This window comes from Lygodium microphyllum, chromosome 4 (genome assembly GCF_053477565.2).
Source record: "Lygodium microphyllum isolate KBCC chromosome 4, Lygodium_microphyllum_v1.1.10, whole genome shotgun sequence".
Lineage (NCBI taxonomy): Eukaryota > Viridiplantae > Streptophyta > Polypodiopsida > Schizaeales > Lygodiaceae > Lygodium > Lygodium microphyllum.
This window is the reverse complement of record NC_141138.1, coordinates 10,365,869-10,390,271: the sequence shown is the minus strand read 5'-3', so window position 1 is coordinate 10,390,271 and position 24,403 is coordinate 10,365,869.

Genomic DNA, 24,403 nt, shown 5'->3' with positions numbered 1-24,403 from the left:
AGGCCACCCAAAGTAGATAAAACCAAATTATCATCATCAGGCATTGCAACAATAGTTGCTAAGGCTTATGTAATGCTTCTTACCTTCAAAACATACTCATTTATAGATATATTTTCTTTCTTCAAGGTCTTCAAAACTTTCTTGAGTTGAATCTTTCGTGCCTTTGCATCTACTAAAAACATATTCTTAAAGATTGTCCAAGCTGCATGTAAAGTTTCTGTATTTTTTATATGCCCCAATATAGTATTATCAATGACTATAGATAATCAATGCATCATCTTTTTGTCTTTTGCGTTCCATTCTTTTCACACCTTTAATTCATCTATAGTCATAGGGTCACTCAGCTTTGGCTCCTTTTCTTTACTTGAAACAGACTCAAATAGGTATTTTTCAATAAGAAAGTTTGTCACACGAATCTTCCACAATGGGTAGTTATTTTTGTTCAGCGTCTTAATGCTTGGATTTTCACTATTCTCTGCTATTTTTCAATAAGAAAGTTTGTCACACGAACCTTCCACAATGGGTAGTTATTTTTGTTCAGCGTCTTAATGCTTGGATTTTCACTATTCTCTGCTATTATCACAAAATTGATACAAAATAGTAATCAAGCCTTTTGCAACCTTTTACAACAAGTACACAGCAATACACCAAGTCGTCTTTTTCATTGACAACTCAACAATACATATAATCTGCAACCTATTCACAAATAAAACTTGGGTTTGCTTCCTTGAAAACATCTCAAAACTTACACATTTGAGATCTATAACATGTGCATTCACTTTCAATCGATATGGCTAAAATTACAATATACCTTGAAACTGCTATCTGCAACCACCTTTCATGTCTAAAATAGGGCTCAAAATGACCTCAAAAGGTCAAAAAAGTAGCAAATCTCACAACAATCTAAGATCTTTGCTTTGCCCTCCTTTCGGTGTCTCCATAAGCTCTATCCAAGAGAAAGAGTGGAAGAATGGGAGAGCTTCTTACATGTTTCTTGCTTGCTCAAATCCTTGGCCGTTTCTTTCTACACATTAGCTTTGAAAACTAGCCTCTCTAGTGGTACCACTTTGATATCATGTCAAGAATCGCATGGCGGGGAGACTTGCATGAGCTACTATGTCAAAAACACACCATACAAACAAGAGAAAGCTCACTCAAGAACACGAGAGGAGAGATGGAGACCAAAACATTTTCTTGTTGGTTTTTTCTTCTTATTCTTTTACACAATACAATGTACACAAAATATAGATAAGATACAACATAAAGAAAAGTTGCATACTAAATCAAATAGGGCATAACTAAATATACTAATTGATTGGTGCTATAACTATGCCAATTGTAGGTAGATATAATAAACTAAATTTAATAAGTGATAAGTCAATGACCATATGAGGATCGTAATGACCACAAACGTGCTAAGTATAGATATGCAGACCTATCTAACCCGGTAGTCCATTATCAATATTGGCATGTGTTGAGCTTGCCATCTCAACACAAGTGCCCCCACACCATGAGACTGAGCTTGAGCCCTAACCCCAGTCCCATACCCAAGTGTTGTTTAAAGAGATGGGAAGAGACAGACAAGAATGGGAGCTACAAACATAGAGGAGTGTTCTCTCTCTTCTTGCATTGGTCTTCAGTCTTCACGTGAAGTAGATCTATCTTTCTTGCAAGTACCATTTCCCTAATGAAGTGATAACGAACTTCTATGTGCTTTGATCTACCATGGTAAACTAGGTTGCTAGCCAACAACACACTACTCATATTGTCACAATGCAATGTGACTTTCTTGTTCATCTGTAAGTATACCCAAGTCATATAATAGTTTCAAGAGCCAAACTGCTTCACATATAGCTAAGGTTGCACCTCTATACTCTTCCTTTGTGCTAGAGAGAGCAACTGTAGGCTCTTTTTTATTGATCTAACTAACCATACTACTTCCAAGACTGAAAGCATAGCTACTTGTTGGTCATCTATCATATACGTATTTAGCCTAATCAGCATTTGTATATCCTGTAAAATCAAGTAGCTTTCCAAAACTCATAAATAGTCCATAATCAGAAGTACCCTTCACATACCTCATAATCCTCCTAACTCTACTAGTACAGGTGCATAAGTGGAACGGGGGACTTTCTAATGTCAATGTATGGAATTGTTTGTTGTCACTTTGCATGTAATGCTATTTTTCTTCTTATTGGGACCTAAGAGATATTAAGAGAAGGTAATTAGAGATAATGTGGTGCAAACAAATCGTTTGATCATCTATATATATATCAAAACAGACAATGCAAATAACAATGCACCTTTTTATCATTAATATAGAAGTTAAACAAAGTAGAAAGTTGAATGTCTTCATTGTGCAGGTCCCTCCTCAACTGTCATAATTTGCATGATGATCCTAGCTTGATAATGATCAGTAGTTCATAGTTCAGCTAAACATCAATATCTAGTATTGAATTTCTAGAAAAGTCCCTCATGTCTTGGTCCAGTGGCACAAACCACAAACTCTAGGATGTAATTTGCATATGGGAACTTCACTAGGAACATGGTTCTCGAGATGGACTTTTATACTAGAGAAAAAGTCCACAAAAATGTCTATAAGTATAAAAGTAGATATTTTTCTTTGCCTTCTTGTAATGTTGGGCTTGAGGTATTTTTACATCTTGTGAAAATTTTTGCACCTATAACTCTTGCTTTCGTCTGCTCTTATAATTTACAAGGACAAGGTTGGGAGGGGGGTTATGTAAAAATCATAAAAGGATATTCCCTCTCAACCAATGCCGCTTTGATCCTCAATCAGCTCCTCAACCATGGAGGCGTGGATGACATTTAGAACATCTACCACACATTTCATTGATTGTCACTTCTTGAGGCTTGATGGATACAAGTCTGCTAACGTCAAATGGTCTTATTAGTTACAAGATAAATAAGAAACACAAACCTTCATTCACACTAAAAAGTAAATGCACCTTATCACACTAACTTTTGGGTCTACACAGAGGGAGATTAGAGGCTCAAGTTGAAGCTCTAATCAAAATATCTATTTTTGTCTTAAAAGGAGAAGATAGCATGTGTCAAAGTTACAATTCCAAAAGAGAGCCGACAACTTCAATATAGAGAGAGGACATGTCAATTGTGATTAGTTTTTGCATGAAAACATGTTGTACACACACTTCTTTGATCATTCTCTTGGAGCCACCGAGCCTAAAATCTGTTACCCTACCCTTCTAGCATGATAAGAAAGGGTTAGTTGTCAAGGATCTCTTATACCTTTTTGGCTATATGATTATCCAACTTTCCTTTGTTATGGTCAAGGAAACCCACTTGCCTTGCTCATCAAGTGTATTATAAGTGATTATGGACTCAAAAAAAGCACTAGGTTTTCAGCACTGAGCACGCGCCTCCATGAAGTAGGAAGATGGAGAGCAGAAACATACGAACGGAGTGGAGAGAAAACAAAGAGGAACTCCCAAGGCTATCGAGTGGAGGGAAGAGAGGAAGAACTAAACACCAAAAGATTTCAATGAGGACACTTTTGCCACTGTTTTTTCTCCTTGATAAGAGAAATGGTTGAAATGCGATGGTAGAATATTATTATTAGAAAATGGCAATCACTCCAATCCATCTCAATGAAACTGACAATTGATCCTACTACTCTGAAAAGTGACAATTACATAGGCCATTTCAATTAACCTAAATTTTTTTAAAAAAACCAAAATTATCTTTCAAAAATGCCAAAATGATTTTTAGAAAAAAGGTTACATAACGGAAGCCTTCTCCTCATTGGTAGAGATAATTTTCTCCTCCCACTAAAAGGCCAAAAAGTGATCTCAAACTCTTGCTAATGTGGGGTGTCAAAAATTCATGTCCCTTCTAAAAGAGAAGACTAGAAGCTTCATTGTGCATAAGTTCATCTATATGTGGTGAAGTCAACAATTTAAAGATTGTCTAAGAAGGTTTTCCGATTCGTAGTAGTTTTGAAAGGGAGCAACGGATCGAAGGTTGGACTCGAGAGCCATTAGGGGAGTTTTGAGGTCTCGAAAATGCCTTTTAGGATGTGCTGAGAGAGTGCTCTAGACCAATAAGAGCAAAGCCTCTGTAACGGAACTTCTATTTTTAAAAAAATTAAAAATTATTTTTAAAAAATATATAAATGTAATAATATTACGAATTTATATTTTTATTATTTATTTTTAGTCTCTTATATTCGTGATTATGACATCTTTTGCATTAATGGCATAGAGTCTCGGCTACTTTTATTTAATGATGTTTCTAGATTAATGATAATGACTGATATAATCGAAATTCAAATTAGTGAAAAGCATGGCGCTCAGTTTTTTCCCTCCTTTCTTTTATTCCTCTATTGTTTTTCCCTCAGTTATGGTAGCCTAGTCCTCTCTCTCTCTCTCTCTCTCTCTCTCTCTCTCTCTCGTAAATCTCTCTCTCTCTCTCTCTCTCTCTCTCTCTCTCTCTCTCTCTCTCTCTCTCTCTCTCTCTCTCCTACCATGGATACAGAAATTCGACCTTCAACAAGGCGTCCAAGCTCCCAAATCACATCCATATCAGTGTTTAACTCATTCCAAACTGATGGAAGATGGATTCCTACTATCATTAGCACAGGTAGTTGGATCACCATGCAACAAGCAAAACGTGGAAAAAGGCAAAGACATGAGAGCTCGTTTATCTCTGCTTGGAAGGGCAGAATCCGAGATTTTAAGCTTGGAGCAAATAAGAATAGCATCAAAGAGATACTAGTGCAACATCCCAAAAGGTAAGAAGTCCCAAAGTCTCAAGTGTCTGGCATGTAATGGCTCAATGCATAAAAGTACCACCTGCTCAATGTCTGATAATCATTCAAGAATGCTCCCACTGGCACAAAAGCCATATGTACGAGCTCAAGAGTTCAAGCCAAGGCAATACACAGTGCCAATGACATAAGTCCAAGACAATACATCAATAGTATATCCCGAACATGTAGGCGGTAGAGCATCCGTATGTAGCATCCATAAGCATGTAAGACATCAAGTACATCCCAAAATACAACTCTAGCAAGCCAATAAATGGCTCAAGTAAGCTTCGAGAATCCAAGGTCAAGCCAAGACCAAGCTCCAGTAGCAATAGGCTCCAAACAATGTAACTAGCATGTAGTAATGGCATAGGCTAAGCATGTCAAGAGACCGGTCAGACATAAGCAACATACATGCCATAAGTATATCCAAGATGGAGCAACTCAAGCTCAACCAACGATCCTGAATCAAAACCAAGCTCTATGTCGAGCCCTAAGTGTGGACTATTATGATAGTCCCAAAATAGTGTTAAATCAGTCCAAATGCTATGCCAACACATCAACCATCAAAACCAAGCATCAAAGCATGTTCATATGCCTGAAATGGAGCCTTTCCAAATGCCAATGGAGAGGGAGAGCTACTGTTGTGACTGTCAATGCTGAAGACACATATGGGAGGGCTGCGTGATTCTGCCAATTGTAAATGCTGGTCTTGGGGCTGCAAAAAATGGTGGCCAAGCTTCGGAGGGGTCCAATTAAAGCCAAGAAAGGCCTCAAACAAGCTCCAGCAAGTCTTGTTCAAAGGCAAGTGAGATATGAAGAAAGGGAGCTTCAATGGTGGCTGCCCCAATCTTGTTTACAGCCTGTGAGACCTGAGAACTGAAGTAAACCCTGAAGAAAATGATCAAATACCTCTGATGTAATGCCATGAAGGTGCCCAACAATGCTGGGAAGGTGCTTGGGAAGCCAGGGAGTGACGGGAGCTTGAAGGAGTCAGATATGGCTGCCGGGAAGGAGACCCAATGCAAGTAGGGAGTCTATGGGATGCTGAGAATGCCACGAACCAAGCTCAAGAGTCAGAAAGCAAAGCTCTAATACCAGTTGAAAGGGAGCGACGGATCGAAGGTTGGACTCGAGAGCTATGGCGGGAGAGCAAAAGCAAGAAAGGGAGAGACTAGAAATGGGAACTCCAAAAGTCACAATGTGTGACCATGCCTTCCTTTATTCAAATTGTCACTAAAAGAATAAAGAATAAAGTAACGGTGACGGGTGCCTGCCACTTGCATTGTGCAGTGGCGGTGACTGTTAGTGTAGTAATACACGGGCGGCTAGGCAGAGGCGCCTTTACCCCCAACAAGTTTCAGCATAATTGACTTTATAGAGAACTACTGCTTCAAAGAACAAAATGAAATACAATCTATGCATTAGTACTATGACCAAGTCACAATATTAGTAAGTATAAGTTATGTTCATAACAATAAAGATGTGAAAAAGACCTATCACTTCTATATCTTTGATGACAAAACACATGACACATTGTTTTTCTAGCACTGTTTTCTTTTGCATGATAGGTGGCTTAAGGATCAAAGGTAGGAGTTGAAATACCATTGATTGTGGTCCAATGGTTGTGTAGCACAATCGAAGGCAAATTGTATATTTTATTTTTTAGCAAGATACTTTGCTATGAGTGGTTTAAATATGTTATGAAGTTATCCATCCTTAGGATATGGAAGGGAAGAGCATGATGGTATAGGTGCTATGATAAAGAGCCTCTTGTATTCTATTTTTTAGCAAGATACTTTGCTATGAGTGGTTTAAATATGTTATGGAGTTATCCATCCTTAGGATATGGAAAGGAAGAGCATGATGGTATAGGTGTTGTGATAAAGAGCCTCTTGTATCTATAACCCAAGGTAAATCAAGCAAGGTGGAAGAGCTTCTTACTTGTTGCTTGCTTTCTTACTTTCATCCTCTAATGCCTTCATCTTAGCCTTCAATCAAGCTCTATGTAGCCATGGATGGCTCTAATACCATGAAAGTAGAGAAGAGGGAAGAGAGGTGAAGAAACCAAGAGCATACACACAAAAGTAATGGAGACTTCAACATATAGAGAGATAGGGCTTAAATCTTCTTATTCTTTCATCTTCTTCCACACAAAATGACTAAGTCTACAACATGATAAAAGGCTAATATGAAAGTACCACAATGTGTATACATGTGGTTACTAAGTGTAAACCTGCTAAAGAAAGAATAGGTGATACAATGAATATGCCATAACTAAGGATGAACTACATGAGTGTAGTCCAACTATAGAGTCATTGACATATCCTCATGTCAATCACCTAACATACTAGTGAATAATATCTTTCCATATCACTAAGGCACATAGTGGATTCCATCTCATGTAGAACTCGACATCTCAACAAGCTATTGTCATTCTCCATCACTAGAGCTACTGTCTTCTTATCTATCATCAATAAGGTAATCAATAGTGTGGTACTCCCAATTCTGCACAATCTTCTTGGTTTTACATCTTCTCCAATGAATGTCCATACATTGGTCACAAAATCATGATTACTACTTCAAAAAGAAGGCTGAAATTAGAAATGGGAAAATGCAACAAGGTAATTATGTATCTGGTAGTAGGCAAAAACACTTATGACAAAAGTGAACAATTGTTTTTTATGTAGCACTTTATGAGTAATATGTCTCTGTTGATGATTCATCAAAGAATGATGTATGGTATATAGACTTGAGTGCCTCTAACCACATGACTTCTCATGGAGAGTGGTTTAGAGAGATGTGCAATCTAGAGTCTTAGGGCTATGCGGAGACATGGGATAATACAGCTCATCTCATTACTCATGTTAGAAATATTCCTTTGAGTATGTAAGATGGTAAAACTAAATACTTGGCTTATGTGCTACAAATACCAAATATTTTAAAAGATTTAGTTTTTGTTGGTTAGATGGTAGAATAGGGATTGTAGGTTTGGTTCATATCTAATGGTTGTTATGTGGAAGATCCTAAAGTTGATTGCATGTTGATTGCAAAAGGGAATGTACTAGCATATTGTTTACTCTTAATGTAAGTTTGCCTAAAGTAGATATTGCTATGTTTGCACAAGGTTCAAGTATTGTGGTTGATTTTGAAATTTGGCATAAGAGAATTGGTGATGTCAATGTGTAGTGGCAGCTAAAAGACATGTAGTCAAAATAGATTGCGGATGGTTCGCCCAAGTTTAGAGTTAATGGCATGTATAAAGTATGTGAAGCATGTCAATTTGGAAAGCAAGCAAGGCATGTGTTTCCACATGAAAAGCATGTATGCAAGAAGCCACTTGAATTGATACATTCTGATGTGTGGGATCCTACAAAGACTACAACTTTGAGTGGTTGCAAGTATTATGTTTCCTTCATTCATGATCATACTCACAAAGTGTGGGTTTACTTTATGCACGAGAAAAGTGAGGTGTTCACTCATTTTAATGTGAATAATCAAGCTCATCTGTCATACTAAATTTGACATCTATAGACCTTAGCTATCACCTGCATGTGTGTGTGTTAAATAAGTTAGGCAAAGTAGACTTAACTCTAGTTAGTATGATGGTGAGTTAGACCTAGTGTGACCTATCCTTTGTTATGTCACTAGTGTAAGGTGAGTAAGTTAGATGGATGAATAATAAAGAAAGAAGAAGTGTGAGGGTACTATGCTCTCTGAGCTTGCTCTATGTTTGTGTCTGCTTCTCTCTCTCTGAATCTATAACATGGTATTAGAGCCATAAAGCCATGAGACCCTATGAGCCTATGAGCTCGGCATTGGTATCGCAGGAGCTAGAGTGTGAAGACAGGAGCTACATTTGACCTACAAAGGTTTATTGGAAACCATAGCTATACTTGGACTAAAATGTATTAGAGATTTTGAGGCTTACATTGGAAGAGCTTGTGGAGGCTTGCAAATAGTGTCAATGGCAAGCATTAGAGCTTGTTGATGAGCTCATTTAAGACAAGCAAGCTATGCAACAAATCAGCACTGACTGGACAGATTGCACCTTTTTTTTAAATGGAAAGAAGGGAACAACATTGAGCCATCAAGGCAAGCATATTATGCCTCAGTGATTGTGGATACTTTGACTCTTTGTGCTGGAGCTTATGTAGCTTAATGGGATGCCAATCATGTCCAACATTAGCAACACAAATTAAAGTAGCCATAACAAGGCTAAGATTAGTGCGACAAGGAAAAAACGTGCTTTTTTTTCCTGTGGTACAAATCAGATTGGTAACACTATAAAGTGCTTGTCTTGGGCATATTCAATCATCATAGATACTTGGGAATATATGTAACTTCAATCTTGAGAACTTGGAGATGAGAATGAGGGAGTAAATACTTATATTGGAAAGGCAATAGCATGTTGAAATATGTTCTAAATGTAAGTCAATTTACACTTGAAGTTCTAGAGCTTTGTGGAGCTTGATTAGTGTAACCTCCAAATGCTTGGATCTTTGGCACATGAGTTGGGGTTGCTTTGTGGATGTAATGACTCAGGATTTGGACTAAAATACTACGGGTTATAATAGGTAACTAGCTAGAAATTGTCTATCGCTATCACTTGAAGACTACATAAGCATTGATGCTCATATAGTTATGTGTTGATCCCCAAATGTATTGGCCTATGTCTACTATGCTTTAAGAGGGGTTTGAGCTAAGAATGCTCTGGTTTGTGCAGATTTTGCACTACTGGAAATTACAAAATGTTGTCCATTAGTGAATTTAGAGCATACATACATGTCTATTATGCAGTCAATGAGACTTGCATGCACTATTATTGCTCCTAGAGGTTATGACATATGTTAGAAAATGTATGGCATGTTCTTGAGCTGAAATTTATGGGGTATTGAAAAGTCTTATTGTCATCAAAATAGAGGTCTAAAACTATCCTACTTTAATAGTGAACTATTCATGCATCTCAGATGAAGGTTTTGGAACTCATATGTCCATAATATGCTTTGACGGGCTAGACTCAACTGGTGTAGGGTACATGAGAGTGGATTTTAAAGTTGGAATTCAAGTGCAAAAGTAGCTCGAGACATGGAGAAGAGACATTTTTGATGGAAAATGAAATGGTCACAGATCAAGGAGTTGGATTTTTCCTAGTTGCATTTTGATGCCAAGAATCCAATGCAAGTGTCCGACCATTTGTCAATCCGAATCCGTTTGACCCCCTATTTAACGACCATAAGGTTTGGTGTTATGAAGCAGCTACTGGATCCAAAAGCCAAAAAGCACGTGATAGAGGCCAAGTGATAGATTTCGATGCCAAAAAGCCACCCATCTAGTCGTATCGCGATTCTGAGTTCATTTGCCCCTCCGACTAGCTTAAAATCACTTCATGTCAAGTGTAAAAGAAAAATTTAAACTAGATAAGTTAGTGATTAGTGGTTTTTTTGAAACTGTAGCATTCTCCTCCATCGTCCGGGCTATGAGTTCCATCAATTCTTCGTCAGCCATCACTCCAAAAATCGCATAAAATGATGTGGCGAGTGAAGAGATCTATTTTCAATCTTTCTCTCTCCTCTTTGTTCCTTGTTCATATGGTTGCATATGAGAGAGAGAGAGAGAGAGAGAGAGAGAGAGAGAGAGAGAGAGAGAGAGAGAGAGAGAGAGAGAGAGAGAGAGAGAGAGAGAGAGAGAGAGAGAGAGAGGGAGGGAGGGAGGGAGGGAGGGATGATTTGATGAATCGGTGATGGATGATGGTTTGGAAGCATAATTGCACATAAATTGGGTAATTTGGATGCATCAATGGTTGGGAAGTAGTATTAGCGGCTCCATTTTCTTGAAACACGAGATGTACATATACGAATTTCTGAGTAAGTGACTCTTATTTAATTTTGATGATGAATCGTAGTGCATATGATGAAAAGATGATTGGAAATGATTGAAACATGTTTTTGTTGATGTTTGAAATTTCAAAAATTCATTCATTTTTCATTTCGTACATTAAAAATAATAAAATCACAAAACCCCAAACATGGGATTAAAGGGAAAATTATGTTGTCGTGGGTTTTGGGGATTAAATGATGTTCATATGGCATGAAAATGAGTATGATGATGGATTACACTTCACATAAGTCATAAAAATCAAAAATATAAAAAATCAATAATTTATGTTGAAATAAATGAGAAATTTTATGAAAAATAGTCAAATGAAGAGAAAAAAGTAAGAAAAAATTAGTTTTGCATATTAAAAATTACAAAAAATTAGGAGAATGTTTATGATTGTGTAATGAAAATAAAGCATGAGGGTTTGCCTCAGTTTGTATTTATTTATATGTTAAAGTGTGTGTTTAGAGCTTGTTTCTATGAAAAATTATCACAGAATCACCCTACATTGGTGCAAGTAACCTAAATGTAAACGATAGGGAGTGTGGGACTACAATGGAAAGATATTTGATTAAGTTACTAATTTATTTGCATATCTTAGCATATAGGCTGTGATTTATATAAGTTTTAAGAGGTTCAATAGCACGGGTTAGCCCAATGTTGTTCCCTAGCAATGGAGCATGACGCTAATAGAGAAAACAATGAAAAGATTACTTGTGTACTTCATGTTGACTGGTTTTTAGTTAAGTTATTTGAGCACAATGTGCCATACATGTTGCATATGCAATCTAAATATGATATCAAAAGACAAATTCTTAGATGTATTGAAACTGTATGTTTAGGTGATGACCAACATTGAGAGTGTAAGATTTTCCTTTGATATAGGATAGTGCGATATCTTGGAAAATCAATTAAATGAGGAATATATATAGTCTCTTTGATTGTTGCGTTTATATTATGAGAGAACTTTGTTATGTTTGTGTTCTATGTGTAAGATGGTGCATCTTGGGGCTAATCCCTGAGGTGTAGGAGAGCCGTAGGAACCACAACATTTTGCTAAGGGGAGCTTTTTGTGTATGTGAATCAAGGTGCTGATCACCTATATGTTTGGATACTCTCACTATTGGAGTCAAAAAGAGAAAACCATTGGATAGCAATCAATACAAACATGTGATTTATTTATAGTATGTAGCCTCCAAATGCTCCTGACCGCGAGGCCATGATGAGGGTGGTTTGGTGAGCATAGGAGGCTCGCAGCTAGAGCCTTAGAGCCATTGTCGCACCCCCGTTTTAGGTCTGGCAGGTGGTGTGTTTGCCGAGAGCCATTGATAAGTGGCGGTTTTCGAAACTTGGTTAATAATTAGTCAGCCAGTGTATGCCACAGAGCATTGAGATAGATTTGTTATTTCTTGATAGACACTGTCAAGTCGAGATTCAATGACAAGAAAGAGTTGAAAGAGCTAGATAGCAATCTGAAATCATTAGGAGGTATTCTCCTAAGCGTAGTAGTCCAGTGTCCTTAGAAAAGAGAGGTCTTGTTGACCCAATGTATATCCCAGTTAGTCCGTCAAGGAGAGGAGGAAGCTCTAGCATTCCCCTTTCCCCAAAAAGTCAGTCTACTTCGAGTGGGAGTGTAAACCCACCGGTACAAATCCCTAGAGCAAACCCAATCACCATGATGGCACAACCCATTGCAATACCTACGGGAATGTCGGATTTGTCAGTCCTAGTAGGTTTCTCTCTATACATTTTTAATGGATTAGTAGAGGAAGATGCGGAGCTCCACATTAGTAAGTTCTAGAAATTCTCGAATTTAGGACGAATGACATCTCATGATGTTTTTCAATATGGATTTGAAAGAAAGAGCTACAATGTGATATCATGTCTTGGAAGTCAAAACCATAACCATGATCAACTTATTCTTTGCGGCCTTCCATAGAGAGTTTGCCCCTAAGAGAGGTTTTCAGTATTGGCTATATATTCTAAATGTGACACATTAAAAGCCCCATGAGAATGCTTGAGCTTATGCCAAAAATTGAACGAGGTGTTTCACAAATTGCAAACCTCTATTCTTATTCCACCTACTTCCCAATTGTAGTAACTTTTACATGGATTAGACTTCCATATCCAAGTGCAGTTAAGTAGTGTTTCTCTTACTGATATAGGCAGGCATTGCTATTACACTAGCAGAGGAGGTAGAGGTCTCCTAAATTCAAGTCTAGGTCCTAGAAATAATTTGGCAATGACCAATTCCAATAGAAGAGGAAGCATAATGCAAAATGTATTCATGTTGTCGGCTCCTCTTAATGTTGCTATGCCAATGGCAAGCCAAATAGCTCCACTAAATAATGAAAGCCAAATGACAAACCTTAATGTCATGCCAATTAATCAATGGTTGATCCCTAATTAGGTGGTTAGGCCAGTTGAACAGCAAGCAGATGATCACAATTATGAGTCCAATGTGTCAAATGTTATTGGCAATATCGAGGACATGATGAAGCATTATACCGATATGAAAACAAAACAATATAAACAAATAGCTATAGATGTTAATTTCTTAAAGAAGCAACAAAACTTGATAGGAAGTTGACATCTTTAAGAGGGTGGTCCATCAAGATTTAGCTGTAAGTGGTGTAAGTGGTGTGGTGGTCAGCACTTTCTGAGAAATTGCCCTAATGTTAAATGCAACATATGTGGGAAGTCTAGTCTTCTACCTAGTACTTGATGGAGTAATATTAGCTCTCTTCAACAAGGGAGTAAGCAACTAGGTCTAGTTAATCATCAAGCACAAAAGAATAATCTTCAGCAAGATGAGGGACCAAAGCAAATATTACAAAGAGGAAAAGCTATGGTAGAAGAGCTACCTAGTGGTAGTGGTGTCTACCTTATCGATGTTATGTGTACCAACACCGTGGAGCCTTCCAATTTACAAGCCATTACAAGAGGGCAAAAGGTTAAAGAAGGTGATAGAGATAATATAAAACCTCTTGATGCAAACCCTAGATAGGATTAAAAGGGGACACAAGTCCTTAATCTTGATGTGGAAGCCGGTCCTCAAAAGTGGCTAGTGGCAAAGTTGACTCCAATAAGGAGCTGCCAAAGAAGAAGGTAAAAGCCAAGAAAGAGGCACCTAAGCCTATTCAGCGATCAACCAAGAGAAAGAATGGTTTGGTGGGAGAAGAGAACTATTGCTAATTATCTTGAATTTGACTTAGCTAATTCTCTTTGTGAGGTAAAGCATGATGTGAACCTCTTGCAATGGCTGATCAAGTTATCTCTAGGAGTACGTAAAGAGTTAAGAAGATTATTTGCACTAGGTATATTGTCAAACCCTTGGAAATAGCTAGTGTGGGAGATGATTGGTTTGAACATATTGAAAAGTATTGCCCAAGGGTGGAAGCATATGTTGATGGCATATTAGTGGATTATGCCATTGTGGATATGGGATCCTCGGTCAACATTATGAGTTTAGAATTGATAGAAAGGCTAGTCCTAGAAATCCAAAAGGATGCCTCCACAATTCTGCCACATGGCTGTTACTAATGTGAAATGCATTTTCAGCTTTAGGGTTATTAGGTTTGCAAGGCAACAAAGCTATCAAGTATTATTAGGAAGACCATGGATCTTGCAATCTGACTATCAAATTGATATACATGGCTGGTCATCCAATTTTTGGCAGAGGTTCCAGACGTGTAATTGTGGATGTATATCTTGAATCTCCTCAAAGCACCCTTATCTTTGACAAAATTATATGCATTAAAGGATCCTTCTAGCAATGAAACTTCGTCAAGTGATGAATCAAGAGAGGGGTACACTACAGAAGATGTCTACTAGGTGACTCTGATTGAGCCGATAGAAGTTCAAGACAAAATCAGAGATGCAGATGTGATCGAGCTAGATCTCGGTACATTGGATGATCCACAACATATTAAATTAGGATCTATGGTTATTCTGGAAGAGAGGAAGGACTACATGTCCTTGATCCAAGAATTCCATGTTAATTTTTGCATGGAGCTATGATGAGCTGAGGGGTATTTCTCCTTGGTTGTGTATACTAGTTCTCTAAAGGAAGGTAGCCATCTTGTTTGACAAAAAGTTGTAAAATATTACACGGCGCAGCGAATAGAATCTGAGAAAGAGATAGAGAGTACACAATAGATAAGAGGAGAATCAGTAAATTCTTTAACTTCAAACAACTGATACAAAGATGGCTCTGTCCACCCGTGCGCTTCCACTGTGTGAAGCTTAGATGGCGATCTAGACAGAAGATAGGTGAAGAGCTTAAGGCTAGCTGGAACAACAACTCTGACTGGGTGAAAGATGAGTGAGAGATGGCTGCGAAGGGGTTTAGCTTTTATAGCCCGCGAAGGTCGTTAGGTCGACCTGCTGACCGACCTACCATGTGAGCCTCCACTAGTCGGCCAGGGAATATTCCCTTTACCATCGGGCCGGGGGCGCTGCCCCCAGACCCCTGCCAGGGGGGCCGCCGGCCCCCCTGGGACCCCCCAGCTAGGGGCCGCTTCCGCGGCCCCCGGACCCCACAATAGGGGCCCCTTTTAACTCCCTTACACCGCAACTCGATGCAATGCGCCTCGAGTTGCTACCAGCTTAACCACTCTATCTAACCCAAAGATTAGACCCACAATGGTCACCTTTTTGCCATCCGGTCACATAGACCTCATCTGATATACAAGTCAGGACTCCACCAATGTCCGGGCTCACACTTGGCTTCTCCTCATAATGGGGGCCTTACAACTTTGAGTACCATGGATCATTGGTAGCACCTAATGAGGGTGGGGCATTGATCATATCTAACAAAAGTGAGGCACATGCCTTTTGAGCTAAAGGAGGGACTATTTGAGGAGCTACAAAAATTGCATAAGACTGGTCATGTGATTTTTCTTGTATAACACACGAATTGGTGTTCATCAGTAGTTTAACACAAAAAAGAAAAATAATCAAACTCGGCTTTAAGTAGATTTTAGGGAGCTCAATAAACAAACAGTTGAATATTATTGTCTACTACCATTTATTGATCAGATTCTAGATCAATTAGCACGTAGGGATATTTATTTGTTTATGGATTATTTTGCTAGTTATAAACCAAATGGCTATTATAGAGGAAGATAAATTGAAAATGACGTTTATCACTATATTTGGTACCTTTATGTATCATGTTATGGCTTTTGGACTATAAGGGTCTTGGCAACTTACTATTGATAAAACTTTTGGTGATATTTTCCTAGAGGAGCTAGAAGTCTTTATTGATGACCTAGGGGTAGCCACCACAAGAGAGAGATAACTGATTATTCTAATAAAATGATTCGAGCGGTGTAGGCAATTCTGAACTACTCTCAATCTAAGGAAATGTGTCCTTGGAGTGCCCTACGGATTGCAGCTGGGCCATGTGGTTGGCTCAGCTAGTATTGCGAACCGATCTTGAAAAGATAAAGGTTATCATTGCCATGAGTCTGCCACGTACTCCTAAAGAAGTGCATGGTTTGTTGTCATCAATTGAATATTATGGGATGATGTATTAATACACTAACTAAGAGAACATTGCCAAAATGATGAATTTATTATCCTTGAATTGTATGTTTGTTTGGAGTGATCCATGTCAAGTGTCCTTTAAAGATGTGAAGTAGGAATTAGCAACAACACGAGTCTTGAAAGAACCTAAAAGAGGATGAGATCTTTTATATATTTTCAGTAGCTCTACAATATATAGTATTAGCTATTGTTTAGCCCAGATTTGGAAGGAAAAGTGATATCATCCAATTGCGTTTGCTAGTCACAAATTGGGGGTATTCGAGATTAATTATATCTATATGGAGAAATTGTGCCTTGGGATGGTCTTTGCAATGAAGAAATTTAGGTACTACATCTTGTATGAAAAGATAGTATTTTATATAAGGGCAGAGGTGTTGAGGTTATTGTTGAATAAGTTGCAACCACCTGACCACCTAGTGAAGTGGCTAATCACTTTGTAGGAGTTTGACTATGAAATTAAGAGTAAGTTGCCAAATTTGCAAGGCATCATTGAATGTAATGTGGATTTCGAGAAGTCAAAGGAAGTCTTGGTTGAAGGAAGTGACCTCAAGGTCTATTCAAAATTGATGCGACCTCCATTCCATCCTAATATGCTACTATAACACACTACCTATCCACAAGAGAGGTTGGAGCTACTTTATCAAAGGTTGAAAAGAGGAAAATTAGGCAGCAATCCTTGAAATTTGCCTTGATTGTAGGAATACTATATCAACAAGGGATCGATGATGTTTATCACTGATGTGTCATGCCAAATGAGGTTCCATTTATCTTGGAAGAGTTTCATGACTCCGCTTGTGGAGGGCACTTTGTTGGATGGTTGACTACATAGAAAGCTTTAGGAGTCGGATATTGGTGGCTGTCCATTTTCCAAGATGCATTTGTATATGTCAAGAGATGTGATACATGTCAGAGACATGATAAGATGTAGAATAGAAAGTGTCCACTGACTCTCATCATGGCTATACTACCATTTGAGAAGCGGGTTATTGATTTCATTGGACTTATACATCCAACATCAACTACGTAGAAGCAATGTATCATTGTGGTGATGGACTATTTCACGAAGTGATCTATCCATCTACTCCAAACATTGAAGACTCTATGCCAATCCAATCTTACTCTCTCATTTTAATCCACTTGCTGAGCTCCATCCTTTTTATTAGAGAGATTACAATTGCATATGTCCTCTTAGTTGAATCTTTCATTGTATGCATATTACCCACCTCAAATCAATGACCCATTTGTCTTCCAATGCATCATGATTAACTCTCCATCATTTGTTCTTGCTAAAATTAACTCTTATCTGGTCATGTATTGTTGAGATAGCAAGCTCAATGCGTGCGAACCTTGATGATGGACTGCCTGGTTACATGGGTCTGCATGTCTATACTTAGTATGTTAATGGTCATTATGATCCTCACATGGCCCCACTAACTTATCACTTATTATATTTAGTTTGTTTCACCTAACTATAATTGGTATAGTTATAGCACCAGTCGATTAGTATAATTAGTTATGCACTATTTGACTTAGTAGATCACTTTCCTTTATATTGTATCTCATCTATACTTTGTGTACATTGTATTGTGTGTGGAAGGAAAAGAAGAAACAAGTGAAAAAATGTTTTGGTCTCCATCTCTTCTTGTGTTCTTGAATGAGCTTCCTCTTGTGTGTATGGTGTATGTTTGGTGCAGCAGCTCAAGCAAGTCTCTCCACCACGTGATTCTTGACATGGTATTAGAGTGGAAACACTGAGAGAGGCTAGTTTTGAAGACTGAAGTGAAAAAGAAGAAGCATGGATTCAAGCAAGCAAGCAACGGTAAGAAGCTCTCCCATTCTTCCACTCTTTCTCTTAGATAGTCCTTGTGAAGGTAGCAGAAGCAGGGCGGCAGAGTGAAATTTCGAGCCCTATTTTACATAGCAATTTTGAATGTGTCCGTCAAAAGTGGGTGCACATGCTATATATTTCAAATTTGTAATTCCGAGGTGTTCTGTAGATTACATGTACTATTAAGCAATCATCAATGAAAAGGGTTGCTTTGTGTATTACTGTGCACTTGTTGTGAAAGGTTATAGAAGACTTGCTTATTTTTTTGTATCAATTTTGTGATAATGGTAGAGAAAAGTAAAATCCCATCATTGAGAAGCTGGACAAGAATAACTACCCATCATGGAAGTTTCATGTGATGAACCATAGCACTCCTGCTGTAGCCCTGTGACTGCATAAAGGCATCAAACTTATGATACCACTCCCTAGGTGCATGTTTCAAGCCATAAAGACTTTTCTTCAATTTGCACACTAGGTGCTCCCTGCCAGGTTCTGCAAAGCCCTTAGGCTGCTCCATATAAATCTCATCATGCAAGTCCCCATGTAAGAAAGCCGTCTTGACATCCATGTGGTATAAATCCAAGTCAAGCTGAGCAACCAAAGCCAAAACTAAGCGTAGGGTGGTCATCTTAACCACAGAAGAAAAGACCTCATCAAAATCCACACCATGCTCTTGCTTAAAACCCTTTGCTACTAGTCTAGCCTTGTATGCCGGCTTGGGGTATCGAGGGGTACTTTTCAGCTTGTACACCTACTTGCATGGCAAAGCCTTCTTGCCCTCAGGCAAGAAAACTAAATCCCAAGTCTCATTCTTATGCAAGGAGTCTATCTCAGACTACATAGCCCTCTCCCAGGAGTGACTTTCACCCCTACGCATAGCCTCATCATAGGTGAAAGGCTCTCCTACATCTGTAACCAATAAATAATGCATCGAGGGCTGAAATCTATCACTTGGATGTCTGTCTCTAGTAGACCGTCTCATGGCAAGCTCTGCTGCCTGCCTAGCTGCCTGTCCAACACCCTGACCATGAGCATCTGCTGCAGTTGTAGGCTGTCCAACTAGTTGTGCGGGAGCTCTAGGCTCCTCCTGAAATATGACCCTGTGGATCTCAACAACTCTCTCAAGCTGTCGATGCATCTTGTCTTCATGGAAGACTACATCATGACTGCGGATGACTTTTCACACCTGTGGATCCTAGAGACGGTAACCCATCTCGCCTGCATCCCCATAACCAAGAAAAATGCATTTGACACTCGTAGGATCCAGCTTACTTCTCTTGTCCCTAGGCACATGGCAAAATGCCTCACATCTAAAGACACGGAGATGCGCATAAGAGGGAGGTTTTTCAGTCCATACCTCCTCTGCAACCTGAAAATCCAAACCAGTAGAAGGTGATCTGTTTTTATGACATGCACAGCTATACTAACTGCCTCAGCCCAAAAGCTTTGTGGTAGGCCTGTGTGGCTAAGCATACTACGTACACGCTCCTGGATGGTTCTATTCATCTGCTCAGACAAACCATTCTAGGGGGGATGTAGAGGGCGGTCAACTAATGCTTAATACCCCTCTCATCACATAACTGCTCAAAAGCACGTGAGACATACTCACCCCCATTATCTGTCCTTAGGAATTTTAGCCTATACCCAGACTGGTTATCAACCAATGCAAGCCATCTCTAAAACACAGCCAAGACATCGGATTTCAACTTAATGGGATAAGCCCAAATTTTTCGTGAAAAATCATCTATGAACATAACAAAATACTTTGCACCACCCATAGACTGACAAGGCATGGGCCCACAGACATCCAAAGGTACCAATGCCAAGGGCTCACTCATGTGTGGCCTACCAGACTTCTTATGCGTAGACCTAGTCTGCCTGCCATAAAGACAATGCTCACATGAATCAAAACATGCATAATCAAGGGGCAGTAAGTACTGCAAACCAAAAAGCATTTTCATTCCCTTCAAAGACATATGGCCTAAACGGGCATGCCAAAGAGATACATGGGGGATAGAACCCATAGACAAAACATGATCAAGGGAAATAGCGGATACAATCAAGGGATAGAGGCTGCTAGCCTTGGCACCTCTCGCAATCACAAGTCTAACACGAGTGATCTTCCATGCAGAGTCTCCAAAAGATACATGATAACCTGCATCATCAAGCTATCCAGCTGACAGGTGGTTGCATGTCAAAGCAGGTACATGACGTACATCCTGCATAACAAAACTGCTGCCAAAAGGAAACTGCAGCCTAACATCACCAATGCCCACAATATCAAGAGAGATGTCATCACCCAAGCACACAAAACCCGAAACAGTACGATATGAATGAAACCACTCTCGGCAAGGTGTCACATGAAAGGATGCACCTAAGTCCAAGAGCCAACACTGTGCATACATAGAGTGTATCTCTGTCATCTGCGAAGCACTAGAAGAAGCTGCAAGGATATAATCATCATCAACATCCTCAGGCTGCATAACATTGATCTCTTCAATTTTAACATTGGACTTTGCAGACACTATGCTACAATCAGAAGACTTATCATGCACTTTTTCTTTCCCCTTATATTTGCGCCTTTCATTGCGCAGTTCATGGCATTGTGGCCTAATATGGCCCTTTTTCCCACAATGGTGATAAGTAACATCTGCATTCCTGCCACGGGATTTGCTATGTGACTTTCCACGAGACTTGGATCGAGATTTTTGAGAATCCCATCCACGGCCACTACCACTGCCATGCTTTCCATATCCGTCATTCTTGCCTCTAACTATCATAGCATGCGATACACGAGAGACATCCAAATTCTTACGGTTAACCTCTTCTTGCAAAAGAGCACTCTCAACATCAGATAATTTCAAGGTAGTAGTGGAGGGACATAATGCAGTGCGGAATATATCCCATGACTCATTAAGAGTACCAAGTAAGAAAAGAGGAGTGATATCCTCTACAAAAGTGATGTCTTGCGAAGTCAAGTTCTTGAGTATAGCATGGAACTGGCTCAAGTGAGCAAACATAGTCACATTCTCCTTCATGCGGCGCAAATCCATAAGCTGCTTCAGCCAATACATCTGACTCGCTGGACTTTTCTTGTCATAGAGATTCTTGATTTTATCCCACAACTACCATGCACTCTGTTCTTCCTCAAATACATTGTAATGAACGTGTTCTGTGAGAGATAATACAATAGTGAACTTGCATAACTCATCAAGCTCAAGCCATTCCTCATCTAGCATAGTTGCAAGGCGGATGCCCGGCTCTTCCAATAAGAGTAATTCATACCATCAAGCTTAGTGATGTTGAAATAGTATGATCAATGGATGAACTCACCATAGTGCAGGCTGGAAGACTGTAGACAGTTCAAAATTGCTTGTTGTTTACTGCAAAAAATGATCAAAAAATCACCAAAATCGAGAGAAAATGGCGAGAAAAGTGTAACCAAAGCTATTGCCCACCAAGTACTAGTGAAAGTACATCATTTTAGAATATTTTAGCATGAAAAATCCATGTCAGTCTGGAGTTATATGCTTGCTGTAATAAATGATAGCAGGGTACTATGAGAGTCAATTTCTGACCAAATCACTACACCAAGTCAATAAATGACAACCAAGATATGACCATCCATAAATGGGTATCTATCAGCACCAAACATTCATCAAGACCCTAAGAAAACACTCAAACATGTCACCAAAGCATCCATCAATGAGTAGGCATACCCCCTGGACAATAGGGCAAAGTATACGTAACACTGGCAAGACTTGACACCAGTAGATGTATGTTCACAAGAGTGCAAAGTCCAAGCTCAGCTCAAAAGAAACTCTAGGATATAAGTGCATGGACCATGCATCATTTAAGTGTAAGAGATCCCAAAGTCTCAAGTATCTACAAAATGCTTAAAATAGCATAAACCTCTTGCTCAATGTCGGTCAAACATACAAGATGCTCCCACTGGCACAAGAGGCAGATAAATGAGCTCAACAACTCAATCAAACCAAGTCAAAGTACCAAAGATAGGTAACCAAGACAATGCCTCAATAGCATCCCAAGAGCATGACGGCTACAAAGCAACTATAGGTAGCATCCATGAGCAAGACATACATCCCAATAAATATCTCTGACAACCAAAGTGACATCCAATACAAAATTCCGGAATAGCAAATGAGAATCCAAGCCAAGTCTTCAGAGAGCACTGAAGCTCAACAAGTACATGGTACATTGTGCCAAGACAAATGCATCAAGCCGTAGGCGTCGGGTAAGCATGTACCCAAAGAGCATGTAACTATCAAAGCACTGACCATTGTCAAGCATAAACCAATGTCAATAAGTGCGGGCTGAAATAAGCTCAAGCTTCCAAAAGCATCTGGATCCAATGACAAGCTCAAAGTCATCCGTCGATGATCAATACATCATAGCATAACCCAAGATATACATCCGGAACCAATAGGCATATGTCAAAGCATGAAAGATAGCTGAGTATTTCCAGCCCTATAATCAGGCCAAAATCATAGCATTACATGTAGCTTCAATCCCCCAATCAATCGACATCAGTAGAAGCATCACATAAGCCATAGGCATACAAATACATGTTGTCTCAGACCTGAAATCTGTTGCAGAATATTCTATCATCAGAATTTGGCAAATCCGAAATCGCCATCACGTCCGGAGCATGCCAAAACCCCAACTTAGACTCTAACCTTGCCGAATCGGGTTCCGAATGCCCGAGATATGACAAAAAGAGTGATTTTTGGGCCAGATTTTGAAACAGATGCAAAAAAAATGTGAGCTGGCTGGGGGGTCTGCTGTCCCACGTGTCAACAATGGGGCTTAAAGGGGGCACAAATGGGGGCCAAATAATGCCTACACCAAGCCTCAGCAAGCCTTGATAGGCTGGAAGCAAGATCCAGGTGAAGGAAGCTCCAAGAGGTGTGAGCTATGGCTGCCCACAACCTGTGAAAACCCTGTTTACCTAGACCTGTGGACTGAGATAAATCTCTGAAATAATGAAGCAATACCTCAATGTCAATGCCCTGATGGTGCCTCAATAGGCCAGGAAGAAGCTCGAGAAGCCGAGGAGTGACAGGAGCTCAAGAGAATGAGCTATGGCTGTCGGGAAGGAGACCCAATGTGGGTGGGGAGTCAATGGGAATATGAGAATGCCACGAGCCAAGCTCAAGATTCAGGAAGACGTGCTCTGATACTGGTTGAAAGGTGAGAAGGATCGAAGCTTGCACTCAAGAGCTATGGCGGGAGAGCAAGAGCAAGAAAGAGAGAGACAAGAAATGGAAACTCCAACAATCACAATGTGTGACCGGGCCTTCCTTTATTCAAACTGTCACTAAAAGAATAAAGAATAAAGTGACGATGATGGGCGCTCGCCACATGCAGTGTGCAGTGGCGGTGACTGTCAGTGTAGTAATACAATACATGGGCAGCTACGTGGAGGCGCCTTTACTCCCAACAGCATAGAGGTTGTATAGTTATAGGAGCATGCTGCCATTTCTTTGATAGTCACAAGCTCATAGATAACGAGATGGCTATGAATGTGTATGACCAAGAGATGTTGGTTGTACTGCATGCAATCAAGAAGTGGTATCAATACTTGTATGGTAGCCAACAATTCATGGTAAAGAGCAATCACAAGGTCCTTAGATACTTCCTTACTTAGTCAAATCTCACTCTTAAGCAGCATAGGTGAGTGTCTACACTGCAAAACCATGATTTTGGCATCATTCATACATGGGACAAGGATAGCATAGTGGTTGATTCACTTTTTAGAATATGGGTATGTAAAGTTTCAATCATAGCTTCATCTCATGACTGGGTTGAAGGGCTATAGGAAGCTTACCTTTTGGATAAGGAGCTTAGCCGTATATTTTTAAAATTAAAACAAGGATTAATGGAGGAAAACTCACATTTTCAACTTTAAAATGGTCTCATTTGGCTTAATAGTAGGATTATTATTCCCTCTTCTTCTCAATTCAAGCTGAAAATTATAAAGGAGATGCATTCTTTGCCTACAACTATACACTTAGGTGTGTTTAAGACCTATGATAAGTTCTCCAAGAGTTTTCACTGAAATGGATTATGAACAGACGTAAAATATTATGTTATGAAGTGCATTCCATGTCAATAGAATAAGGAAAGCACTCATAAGCCAGGCGGTTTGTTGCAGCCATTGCCCATTCCTAAAGCAAAGTGGACACATATAACCATGGGTTTTACTACTGGCTTTCCTATGACTAAAAAGGGATGGAACAACATCTATGTGGTGGTGGATAGACTCACCAAGGAAATCCATTTTATTCTCACAAGGATGCAGCTTATTGCATCACATGTGGCTAGGCAATTCATGGAGC